The sequence below is a fragment of the Dermacentor silvarum genome, chromosome 1 (assembly GCF_013339745.2).
Source record: "Dermacentor silvarum isolate Dsil-2018 chromosome 1, BIME_Dsil_1.4, whole genome shotgun sequence".
Taxonomy (NCBI): domain Eukaryota; kingdom Metazoa; phylum Arthropoda; class Arachnida; order Ixodida; family Ixodidae; genus Dermacentor; species Dermacentor silvarum.
This window is the reverse complement of record NC_051154.1, coordinates 427,275,270-427,288,503: the sequence shown is the minus strand read 5'-3', so window position 1 is coordinate 427,288,503 and position 13,234 is coordinate 427,275,270.

The following is a 13,234-nucleotide window of genomic DNA, read 5'->3' as shown; positions in this document are numbered from 1 at the left end:
GTCGCGTCGGAGACTCTACCGGAGCTGCATGGAGCTTTTACAGGCGGATACTCGGTGGCGGCAACACTGGTGTTATTCCCCACTGATCCTTTGTAAATAAAATGAAAAAACAGGGGCGGAAAAAATGAAAACGACGCAACAACGACGGTGCATCGAGCAGATGACAGCCACTCAGCCCGTGAGCTCGCCTCAGCCAATGAGCGCTGCCGAAACGGCCGGAGGCAACGTTTATTGGCCAGAGAATAAGAATAAGGCGACGGCAGCACCGCCACAATTTCCTCGTTTTTTGCTTCACCCTCGGCGCTTGTCAAGGCGTCCGCTGGACCCACTGTCCCAATATAATACACTCTACTAGGGCCAAGAGGGTGTCCAGGGGGCCCCATCGCTGGTCCACCACGGCCGTGGTGGTATAACGACGGCGATGGAGGTTGCTGCGGAAGGTATGGACATCGAGCCGAAGGAGATAGAAGGAAAAGGATGGGTCGTGAAATTCAAAAAGTTGTCGCAGTTTCACCCGAAAGGCGAAGCATCAATTGCGATAGCAAATTTGCAGAGAGCTATACAGAGTAATGATAGCAGCTTTATCAGCTGTATAAACTTGGACATGCAGCAGCCCCGGCAACACGCAGAACTGTTGTCGACGCCGTCGGCGTTTTGCCCGCGTTCGCACAAAATGCGTGCGGCGTTGGTGACTGTTGTCGGAGCCTCTGGGGGCGGCTGAGAGGTTTTCGACGAAATCAGAACGGGACACTCGTCGAGCTGCGTCGGAAGTCTTTACCACTTTGTCGCCTCACAACGTTTTTACATAAATACGCACTTGGTGCCGCAGCTAAACGTCGCCTCCCTTCTCCCTTCCCCCCCCCCCCCCACACGGCCTTTCGCGCGTCGGAAGAAGGCGCGTTTGCTCTACATATATGGTGATTGTAACGGTGGCAAGAGACGCCTACTTCTGCAGCCCTTAAGGGAGCACGGCGCAGAACGCGCGCTTGTTCTCCGCCGTGGGTTCACTCCCCGTGAAAGCGCGCGCCCCTCGCGCCTTTCACTCGCACATACAGCGTTCGGCGCGCGGCGACGATTTCATCTCCATTGACGTCATACGGAACCTCACGGCGACGCCGACGGCAGAAATCTGCTTTTGAGTGTCCATATAATTGCTATCGCAATAAAAGTGTGTCGAAAAGCGCCTAGGCTTGAAAGTTCTAGAAGGCGTCGGCGACGCCAAGATGACGGCGCACAGCGGAGACGGGGAGGAGGCCGGCGGCAAGATGGCTCGAGCCGAAAACTGTGGCGGCGTTTGCTCGTACAAAGCATTTGGGAAGGAATATAGCGGAACGATTGGTGGCATCGCGTCTCGCGAAGCTTCCACATGACGGATGGAAGGCTGAGAATCTTTGACGATCTCAACTTTGACGATCTTTGACAACTTTGACGATCTTATCGCCAAAGTCATCGCGAAGGGCAGCCGCCTCCTCGTAGTGGGTGACTTCAACGCGCATCACAGGATACAGGTGTGCGCAGGTTAAAGAGAAGGATTTGTGGAATAGCATACATGGGAACGGTCTGGCTCTTTTGACGGATCCCTTGAGGCCAACTAGACTGGGTAACAGTGCCTCGCAAGACTCCACGGTGTACCTCGCTCTGCTTGGAGGAAGGATCTCGGCTACGTGGTGCAACACGGGTGAAGATCTGGGTAGCGAGCACAGAATATTTGAGATACGTAGTCGTAGAGGACGGTCCTTCAGTAGCCCGCACGAAGAAGCTAGAAGCTGTGAATTTGCATGCCTTCAGGGACAGTCTGTCCGGCCAGGATAGCATAGAAGACATAGATGATTGGAGCAGGGGAGTTATTCTATCGGTCCAGCATGCCACTGAGGAAATCGAGGTGGATGAGAACAAGGAAGGGGTTGACAGACACATGATAAACCTGTGGCGCAAAAAGCAAGAGCCTAACTTGAGGCTCGCCTAGAAAAGAGGCAATAGAAATCTCCGCAGGCAGTTGGCTGCGTTGAATAAGGAGATAGAGGAATACGCTTTGACCCTTACCAGGCAAAACTGGAGCAGCATTTGCGAGCAAATGGACCGCAAGATTGCTAGTGCAGGTACCTGGAATCTGCTACGGCACTTGCTAGACCCGGACAAATCCAAGCTAGAGGCTAGGCAGCAGCTGAAAAAGCTGTTTTACAAAGTCGAAGGAACGACCGATGAGCTCATTGCCGAGGTCAGGGATAGGTATCTCAGCTGTGCGGGGTCTGGGTCCCTGCCCGAGTATTCGGTTTTAGAGAACCCGGATCTTGACAGCCCGATCACGGTAGGTAAGGTCAGGGCCGAGATAAACCATCTGAGATCGAAGACGGCTGCAGGGCCGAATAGGATAAATAATAAGATACTTAGAAATCTGGACGATGCGTCGGTCAGAAATCTGACAGCGTACATGTAGGACTGTTGGGGTAGAGGGCTGCTTCCGCCGGCGTGGAAGGATGCCAACCTCGTCTTCATTCGAAAGCCGGGAAAGAAACCTAGTTTTGAACAACCAAGGCCCATTTCACTTACTTCGTGCGTGGGCAAATTAGTGGAACGTGTTCTTCAGAGCAGGCTGAATAGGTTTCTGGAAGATCAGGGACTGTACTCCGACACCATGATTGGTTTTAGGTCTCATGTCTCGGCATGCTACGTCACGCTTCAGCTCAAAGAACGGGTGATAGACAGCAAGACGGTGGACACCAGGGTAGTCGTGGGATTAGATGTTTCTCAAGCATTCGATAATGTGAAGCATTCGGCAATATTGGAGTGTATCGGAGCTTTTAATGTGGGCATGAAGACTTACAATTATGTAAAGGATTTTGTTACAAATAGAACGACAACCATCAGCTTGGGAGGGCAGTCATTGGAAGGTATTTAACTTGGAAGCAAGGAAACGCCGCAGGGATCAGTTTTGTCGCCCACCTTGTTTAACGTCGCGATGATGGCTCTCCCCGGGAAGCTGGCAGGCTTCCCGGGGAGTCCTGAACCTGACTGAACCACAAGCTCTACGCGGATGATCTGACGCTATGGATGAGCAGAGGCAGTGATGGGCAGATCAAGCAGATACTTCAGAGGGCAATCAAAGCCACCGAGAACTATCTGGAGCCGATTGGGCTCAGGTGTTCGGCGGGGAAGTCGGAGGCCCTTTTCCTAACATCGCAGCCGCGGTGATGCGGAAGGGGACAGGACCCGGGGCACGGCATCTAGCTGCACGTAAACGGTAACATTATTCGCACTGTCGACAGTATCAGGGTCTTGGATTTGCGGATTCAAGTGAACTGGAAAAACACGGAGACTATTCAGCGACTGGAAGCGAGTATCAGTCAGACGTGCCAATTTCTCAAGCGAATAGCGAACAAACACGCGGGTAGGAAGGAGGCGAACCTCCTAAGGTTACTGCAATCCTTCGTAATTAGCAGGGTCGTACATGTAGCCCCCTACCTGAAGTTCACCAAAGCAGAGAAAGACAACGTCGAGATCATTATTAGGAAGGGGATCAAGACGGCTCTCGGTCTACCCCCGAACACTTCAACGAACAAAATCTTGGGTTTAGAGGTGTCCAACGCCTTAGACGAGCTCATTGAAGCGGTGACAGTACCGCAATATAAGACACTGCTGCGCAGCCAGGCCGTTAGAAGGATCCTGGAGCAACAGAAGTTCGAGCCCACGGCATGTTCCAAGCAGACAGCCAAAGTCCCACCGCGAGTCAGGGGCAGGCTCAGAATACTCCCGTTACCCAAGAATATGCACCCGGTGCATCACGAGTGCACGCGAAGGGACAGGGCTAAGGCTCTGCGGACAAGACTAGAAGGCAGGCAGGTTATGATATACACGGACGTGGCCGAATACGAGCAAGGCAAAGGATACGCAGCCGTAATTACGTGCGAGAACAGAGGCCCTGCCTCATGCTGCAGCGCGAGACATTTAGGAGCAACGGAGGCGGAAGCAGTCGCTATTTCGTTGGCTTGGACTCAAAAGAATGTGAGGGTTATTCTTAAAGATTCGAAATCTGCAATCGGAAATTTTCGTGCGGGCAGGATGTCAGCCTCAGCTGTGCATATGTTATCCGTCGGGCAGGCGGAGCAGGTTTCACTAATCTGGACACCGGCTCCTGAGGGTTTGCGAGGGAACGATCACGCGCACGCGCTGGCCCGAGGTCTCACTTTCCGAGATCCCAGCGCTGGCTCGACACCCCCCCAAGCGAAGAACCCCAACAGACAGGTGACGAACTAAGCACATTTCAGACAATTCTCAGCCATTGTAAGCTGGGGCGTTAGACTTACCCGAGAGCGGATACGAACCTTACTAAAAGCGAGAAAGCTATGTGCAGAAAGCTGCAAACAGGGGTATTTTTATTGCTGAGCAAATGGCATCCCGAGGTGTATAGCCCTCGCTGTAGACACTGTGATGGTATAGCGGACTTAGTACACATGGTTTGGACCTGTCCTAGCTTTGATGAGCCAGCTCTATATAGAGAATCCTGGGAGGCCTTGCTACTCAACCAAGAAGAAGACGCTCAACGACAAGTCATCAGTCTCGCCCTGACCACCGCCGCGTCCCAAGGGATCCCGGCCGACAGTTAGGGAGGATGATTGTGGGTCCAGGCTGAAGCCTCTACCCTGTCATCTATTTGACGGGTACAAATTAAGTCACTTCTCTCTCTCTCTCGGTAGGCACAGACGACCTTGGAGAGCCCACGTTCCAGATTGGGATGAGAACTGGGAAAGAAACTACTATAGTGAGGCGGTGAAATCTTGAGCTGCCGTTAGAAAGTGTGTGTCGAGCTTGTTGCAGCGCTTTTGTGTTCCGCTATCAGCGAAGCGTCAGCTTTGAACATGGTCACCTGGTTTTGGTCGCATTGCATTTGCCAGTTTCCATTGTACTTAACCTCATGGATTATCAACAAAAGTCAGTTGTGAGAAAAGCGTACCACTTCAAACTTCTGCCAGTCTTTGTTCTTATCATGTAAAGGACAAAGGACAGTAGAGGGCTATGTAAAGCAGATGTGTGTCACCAGCGTCATGACAACAAATACGGCAGAGCAGAAGAATGGCGGACGACATCGACACGGGCATTAATGCGGCTTTATTTTTCGGCTGCAAAAATATACAGGCGGGAAACTGTAAAAGAGAGGAAGATTTCAGGAGCTGCAATTGGGAATGCTGCTTTACGGCTAGATGCTGCAGTTACTTTTAAATTTCACGCTGCTTGTGGTGATATTGTCGACATACGTTGATTACGTTGACGCATACTAAAGCAGAGTGTCCACGAAGCGCCTCTGGTGCAGCGTTGCAAATTTCTGCGCGGAAGAAGTGGTCATTGCGTATCGGTTCAGTGCCAAACGTCCACATAAACCTAATCATATGTTGTGTCAATTCAGTAGTATTACATAATTTGAAGCGAACAAAAAGCCCCACGGCATACGACTTCCGACTGCTATACAAAAAATGTCGCTATTTCGTAGGCAAGGCGAATCATTGATTGCGATAGCAAATTAATGCACAGCTAGCTACACGCACGAAGGTCAGTTGTTTTACCAGCTATATAAACTGCTGTAAACATTCCCTTACTAACTAAAATAACAAGCACGGTGCCAGGTGCGCACAGGCAAACATGATGCATTCTTTGAATCAGCGCGGAAAGTGACGGCAACACAAAAAGGACAGACACAGGGCGAGCGCTGTCTAACAACTGAATTTTATTAAAAAAACGCAAAAACGGAAGACAACATCTGGGTGCGCATGCCACTAGTTCGCATGGAATAAATCGCCAAACATTCGCATCTCACTATCTAACAAAGAGATAGACGGGTCCGATGCACAATCACTGCGCCTTTCTTGTATGTGAAAGGCTTATGAAAGTTCACGAGCTTTTTTGTCATTGTGCTTGACGATGATCTTAGTTCTATCAAATTAAGGTTCACAACCACATCCATTACAGTATCTATGCTGAAAAATGGCAGGTAGGCGTTCCCTTTAATTTATATTAGTGCTGACGTAGGCACGCGTTATGCAGTTGCCAGTCTGCCCAATCTAGGCTTTCCTACAAAACAGTGGGATCTCATAAACGACGCCAACGGCGCAAGAGACAAAAGCGTTTCTATGCTTTACAGAGCAACCAGCAGTAGTTAACCCATGTGCATTCCTCTCCATCGCGGCGCAATCTTTTAAAACTTATAAGTTTCCAGAAATAACGACATCCACGTTAAAACTATTCGGAATTTTTTTTTTCAAACGATCAGGCAGTCCGTAAATGTATGGCATGACTGCAACTTTTCTGCGCTTCTTGTTTGCACCAATAACGTCTGTTTCGCTTGAAGAAAGGGATTTCATCCTTTTGAACGTCTCCCAGAGGCCGACGCCAGCACAAGCGCAGGATCACCTGCGTATTTGACACGGCCGAAGTGTTCCTCTTCCTGTTCCGAAGCGCAGAATGTAGAAAAATGAAAGCAATGACATTATTCGCAGTTTTGGAATGCTTCGACAAATGACTTAAAGAAAACTCTTTGAACTAGGAGCAAAAGACCGGCATAGGTGTTCGGTTGAAAAACACAAACGTAAATCGAGAAACTGCAAATAATTTTCATTGGAAAACTCACACGCGAAATTTACACCGAAACCTCTTTCCTTGAATCTCTTCATTAGGTTAAACGTGGCACAATCCTTCCAAACAGAACCAAATAATCGTCGACATAGCGAAAAGTCTTCCCAACAATGTCGCGTGCCTCGCCCTCAACCAGCTGATCTATGACATTAAGAAAAATAACACTTAAAATTAGCGCCACTCTAGACTCAATACACACTCCAGACTTGTCAATATGCAGGTCACCGTCCCGCGACACAAACGTGTCGCCCTCAGCCGCGCCATGCGCAGCCACGTGCTAGCCTCACCCCTTACCCCGATTCACCCTGGCATGCTTTCCCTCGCACCTACAGCACACGGCACGCGGCCGCGATCTTATCGCACTTGGCTTTTATACGGACCTTCAAGGTGGCGAAGGCGCCGGAAGTTTACCCGGGTAATGCGTACAATGGCTATCACAATAAAACTTTGCAGCGGCTGCGCTTCTGGAACGGGGACCTTCTGCCTGAAACGTCCCGCAAATTCCCAACAGTGTTTGAGCAAATTTTAAAGCGAAGCTTTGTACCTCTACCAGCCAAGGGTTCTGTCGTGTCCGTCGTTGTAATCAAAAAACGATCCCGACGAACCGCTAACAATTGCAGGTATAGCAGTATAGCTTACTTGAATTCAGGCATTCAGCGTACAACTAAGCACTCGTTTTTGCAAGAAAAACCACAAAAACAAGCTTCAACGTGATGAGCCAACATGATGGATGATAAGGGCTGCGGGCAAACAACGAAAACAGGCTCGGCGCGGTTGGTAGGATTAGATTGCAGCTGTTGCAAAGCTTATGCAGCTGCTTGAAAGAGGGTTGACGTCATTCGAAACCCTTCCAGCCTAGTAACTGCTTCGGTTCATTTTCTAGACTACCCCATTATGGGGTAGTCTAGTAGTGTATATCACACCGATCATAAAGCAGTAGTGAACATTGTTGTGAAGTAAATAATAATAAAGGCCGTGGTTAAAGTTACGTTGTAGTGTGTGAAATATCAAGTGCACCGCAGTCACCGTGAGGGTGGCGTAAAAAGCTTCGCTTTCCAACCACCTTCACAGGGTGGATTGGCGGGCAATTTTTTTATACAAGCTGAAAATATAAATTTGTCATAAAACGCATAGAGCTGGTACTATCTGAATGTGTCATGAAAAAGTGTCTCGCCTCTTTTCAAAAATTACTTTGTGCTATCGATAGGTTTATAAGATAGGATGCCAGACTGCCTCAGCTAGCCGTTCAGCAGGACGCGAAGCTGCGTTAATTTCGCCCTTAGATGCAGAAGATGAATAACGGGTTCTATTTTCTTGAAGTAAATAAAGGACAGACTGAAACGTCAACACGCAATGATAAAAGACGCAGTTTCGAAAATATTTTAAGAAATATCTGTGAGCATGCTACGAATACAGCGTAGACTAAAAAATCAAGAATGAGAACGTGATGCGCCAGTGTCATATCTTTCGGAAAAGTTGGAAAGCCTGCGAGCTCGCCGCCAAATTGAACCTAAACCGGGCGACTGTGTTGCAGTTCGCCGCACAGACGTAGCAGTAAATACTCGCCTCTAGAGCGATGAATATAGTCGCCGAGGGTGAGCATAACGCGCCTCCATCAGCTTACGCTTTTTAATAAGTAGCGCCAACCTTTGAGGAGCCGCCACTACTTATTTCCGGTTCCGGTGCTTCCGGTAGAAAGTTACTGCGCTGCTCTCTTCCGTTCCGGCCTTCCATGTTGTTTCCGCGCTCGCCGAGAACACGTACGATGAAGCGGCGGTGGCGGAAAGGCCGGCAGAAACATCATGGCGGCACTTCCGCTTCCGTCGCTTGGAGACGAGGGGAAAAAGAAGAGGGGGAGAGTGGGTTCGCGCTACTTAACTGACAGCGGTATAGTGGTATGGAAGGGCTTTAGGTGAGCATAGCATCTGTACACACCGATCTATCTAGTACATGCGCAAGCACATCGACCAAGTGGTTTTTGGTTCCAGAACGGATATATTACGTAACGAACAGCGTAGGCTTGACATTGCGTAGGGCACAGTCAGGAAGGAAACACGTGTTTAAAAGAAAGCATTGTCGGAGCGGTTATGCTGGGGTAATTTGCTTGTAATTTTCTCAAACATATGTTCGCACTTAGTAAAACATTCAAAATCTTTTCACGGTGGCACATCATGGCTTCCGCAGGACTTTATTTGAGACTGAATTACTTTAGTATTGATTGCATGTCATTCTTGTCGGCTGTTCGTGCACGGACTGCATCTTAGTTAGATTTATTGCGATAGCAATTATATAGACGCTCAAGGCCATTTCCCGCCGTCGGCGCCGACCCCGCGGTGAGGTTTCGTATAAAGACCAAGTGCGATAAGATCGCAGCCGCGCGCTGTATGGTGTGGGTGCGAGGTAAAGCATGCGAGAGTGAACCGCGAAAGATGGCGGCTTGATGCGGTAGCGTCTTCTGGGGGGAGGGGGGACGTAGCGGGGTAATGGGCGCCCACTAGCAGTGGGGAGGGTGAGGGGAAGCTGGATAGCGGCATCTTCTGCTAAACTCGGGCCGTGGCTGGAGCTTAACACGGCGCGGCTGAGCGCGGCCACGCGTGCTCTATGTCGGAGGCAACCTGCGGTGCCTTATGGCTTCGGTGTCCGAGAAGCATTATGGCTTCGTTTGCGCTGTGTTCTCGCGAGTCTAGTTCGCGGTGAAGCCAGAGGCAACACGAAGGGGAATTCGCTCTCCGCTACAGCCGCTCCTCACCAGGCCAGCGTTCTCACAGCGAGTGTCCGTGGTCATCGAGCGAGATGTGTTCCTGCTGTTTATCATGCTTATTAATTTAGTTAGTAAGCGAATCTTTACAGCAACTTATATAGCCGATAAAACTACTCAACTTACTTCGTTCAGCTGTCTTATACCTTGCTATCGCAATGAATGTTTTGTGTTTCGTGTAAAAGTGCGACTGTATTAGCCGGCCGCATTCAATAATGTGCCTGATAACGCTATTGGCTGGAACATTCTCATACGAAGAATTAAAAATGAACTTCAAACAATCCCGTGATGTATAGTGCCGAGAACTGGTGAAATAAAAGGACTTCGCAAGATAGAAGCAGTAGATTGTTTTGAAAAAGTTGCGCAGCGCTTCCAGCCACATTTATCAGAAATACCTGACAGTGAATTTAAATTCATGAAGGTGCGCAAAAGTTGTGACGCGCTCAATCATGCGGCCCTTTAGAAATACGAGTTCTATTACAATAGAAGTGGGGCAATCATAGGAGCGGGCAAGACGGCAGCAGCGCCGGCACGATGCTTAATCGCGTCTTATTTCTCGTTCAGTTTCTTTGCTGTTTACCTGGAATCTTCAACGCTGCATTTTCCTCGAGATGCTGCGAAATGGAACCGTCCGTTGACCATGCGCTGCATGTGAAGCTACAGCCTGTGCCCGCGTATGATGGTCTGCGTCCGCTTACGATGGCCCTGTCACCTCCCCGTGAGACATCTTTGGCAAGTGCGATAGTAGCCCTATCCTCGCGCCACTTGCTTTCAACTTATATGTGACGTCATCGGATGGCCCAATCAAAGCATGCTCTTGGACAATGACGTCATCGACACAACGCTTAAAAGGCCTGGACCCGGCATCGCTCGTCAGTGGGCAAGACGGCAGCAGCGCCGACACGATGCTTAATTGCGTCTTATTTCTCGTGCAGGTACGTTATTTTGAACACGCCCATTGTTTTAGATCAGATGATCGTTGTTTGCTGCTGCTCTCTTGCCCACAGAGCTTTCTGTCTTGTTTTATACATGCACTGTAGTGCGTCAATAGGCTGGGACTTAGCGGTGATGTAGAATTAAATGCTGGCCCTTGAAGAAAGGGGACTCATAATACCAGTAACTCAGATGATGCTTCATGCTCATCTGAAGCTGATAAGACCAATAACGACTCAAACAATATTTCCGCAATGCTAACCAAACTATTAGCTGGGCAGAAACTGATGCCTCGTGATATCGCTGACATCAAGCTTTTTCAGCAAACTGTCAACAAGCGTTTCGACGCGCTGGAAAGCCGTGTGGCCGCCCTTGAAAAGAACACCGCCGATCCTAGTACCTCGTTTGATCAGTGGGGTTCTGATGTACGCTCTTTTATCTCGGGCAGTTTCGGAATTAATGAAAAAAAACGATGGCCTAGAAAATCGTTCCAGACGCAACAATATAATTTTGCATGGACTTGACGAAAATGTTGGTGAAAACAGCACGCTTTTTTCTAATGTGCGCCAATTTTTCACAGAGAAGCTTAACATTGAATGCCCGCCAATTGAACGCTGTCATAGAATTGGCACCAAACGTGAAGGTAGATCGCGCCCCGTTATATACGAGTTCTAGACTTCAGGATTAAGACAGAGATAATGAAATTTGTCTCAAAGCTTAAAGGAACAAAATTTTATGCTACTGAGGATTTCTCAGCTTGCGTGCGTGCCATTCGCAAGAAGCTATGGACCGCAACCTCTTCTTTTCGTAACCGTGGTTCTGTGGTGAGGTTACTCTATGACCACGTTTTCATAAATAATGTCCGCTATTGGTGGAATTACACGGAAAACGCCTAGTCGACGATTCAGGTCTCGCTGCAAACACCCCAGTGAACAATTCCAGTCTCTCTGCAGGCTTGTAAAACACTCCCCTAGCTACTTCGTCTTCACATTGACAGACTCGTGACTCTTACAACATCACTTTCTTGAATTTGAATGCACGAAGTCTAGCGAATAAGATTCCATTGTTTCTTTCTCTGGTAACATCCTATTCCCCTCATTTCATCGGCGTCACTGAAACCTGGCTTCACGATCACATATATGACTCTGAAATAACTCCACCCGGGTAGGTAGTTGTCCGATCAGATCGCAAAACTGGCAAGGGAGGTGGAGTCGCCCTTTTTTTGAAGTCTGACCTGAAGAGGAACCCCCGAATGGTAGAGCGGCTGCCCCGGAAAGGCGGTGGTCCCGGGTTCGAGTCCCGGACCAGGACGAATTTTTCTTCAACTGCGAGGCTTTCTTTCGAGGAAACCGGTTGGGTTTCCATTGTAGCAATTGCTACATTTGGGTGGATGTCTTCAGTTTCCTTTTAATTACTTATCTCCACCTAGCGGATTTCCGCTGAACTATTACGTCATACACTTGCCTTTGCTTCGAGTTGTCGACAAATTCGACTTCGCCCTGCCGTCTGCTAGCCGCCTGGTTAGCTCAGATGGTAGAGCGGCCGCCCCGGAAAGGCGGTGGTCCAGAGTTCGAGTCCCGGACCAGGACGAATTTTTCTTCAACTACGAGGCTTTCTTTCGAGGAACCCGGTTGGGTTTCCATTGTAGCAATTGCTACATTTTGGGTGGATGTCTCAGTTCCCCTTTAATTACTTATCTCCACCTAGCGGATTTCCGCTGAACTATTACGTCATGTTCTATAAAGGCATTAAAACAACTTGGATATTTACGTCGTACTATGCAGAAGGCTCCAAAGGATACTTAACTCTTACTGTATAAAACACTTTTTCGCCCCATTATCGATTATGGCGCCACAGTGTGGTCACACCATAACCAAAACAACATAATCAAACTAGAAGCAGTTCAAAAGAAAGCCGTCCGCGTCATTTTTCGCCGGTATGACCGCTATTTTTCACCATCATCTGCCCTCCTTTCTCTGAACCTAACATTACTTTCCGTGCGTCGTGACGTGGAATCTTTAAAATTTTTGCACAACATAATTAGCACGCTCTATCGTACTTCGAACACAGGTTGCTTATCTTTCACCAAGCCTTCTTCTACACGTAACTTCCACGAGCTGAATCTTTTCCCTTTCTATGCCCGCACAAATAATTTCAAGTACAGCTTCTTTCTCCGCACTATATATATAGAGGCATCGAATTCCCTATCTGGCTGTCTTCGTTCACTCCCGATAAGCGAATTCGAAAGTGCTCTTTCTGAAAACCAGCGTGTGTAACTGCTTGAGTTACGTTTGATTTATGCTTTGCGTACGTATTTCAGTGTTTCTCTGCTTTCTGTATTGAAGAAAATGATTTTCCAGTGCTTTACCTGTTGTACTAATATTGGAATTTGCTAATGTTGTAAGATTTTTTGTAGAGTTTCACTTATTTTTTGTTCACCCCTGTATTAACCCACTCCTGCAATAGCCCTTCTATACGGCTGCCGTATAGACAAACAAATAAACAAACAAATAAATAAATTGCTTGGCGAGCAAGGGCGTTTGTTCGTACATACATAACGGCCTGATCGAACGAAAGTGGAAGGGGTTCGCGAAAATCATGGGAATAAGTTCTGTCGAAAAAAAAAAGAATCTGAAAGAAATACCGCAGCGGACGCGTGTTTCGTCATACAAGCGGTTATTTCTTTGTGTCGCCATAACATTCAGACACCGAGTTTCGCCAACTCAAGCCTTCCTCTATAGCACCCTAGGCGGTCTCGTCTTCATAACGACGCAAATCACACGCCCGGTGAGCGGCAATAGCCCCACTGCATAGCAGGCTTTCGAAAGTAAAAAGCGTTAAAAAAGGTCAGTACTGGCCGATATAGATCTCGAGCGAGACATTTCTACTAAAAAAAGCTCGATATGTCAGCCTGGTGCA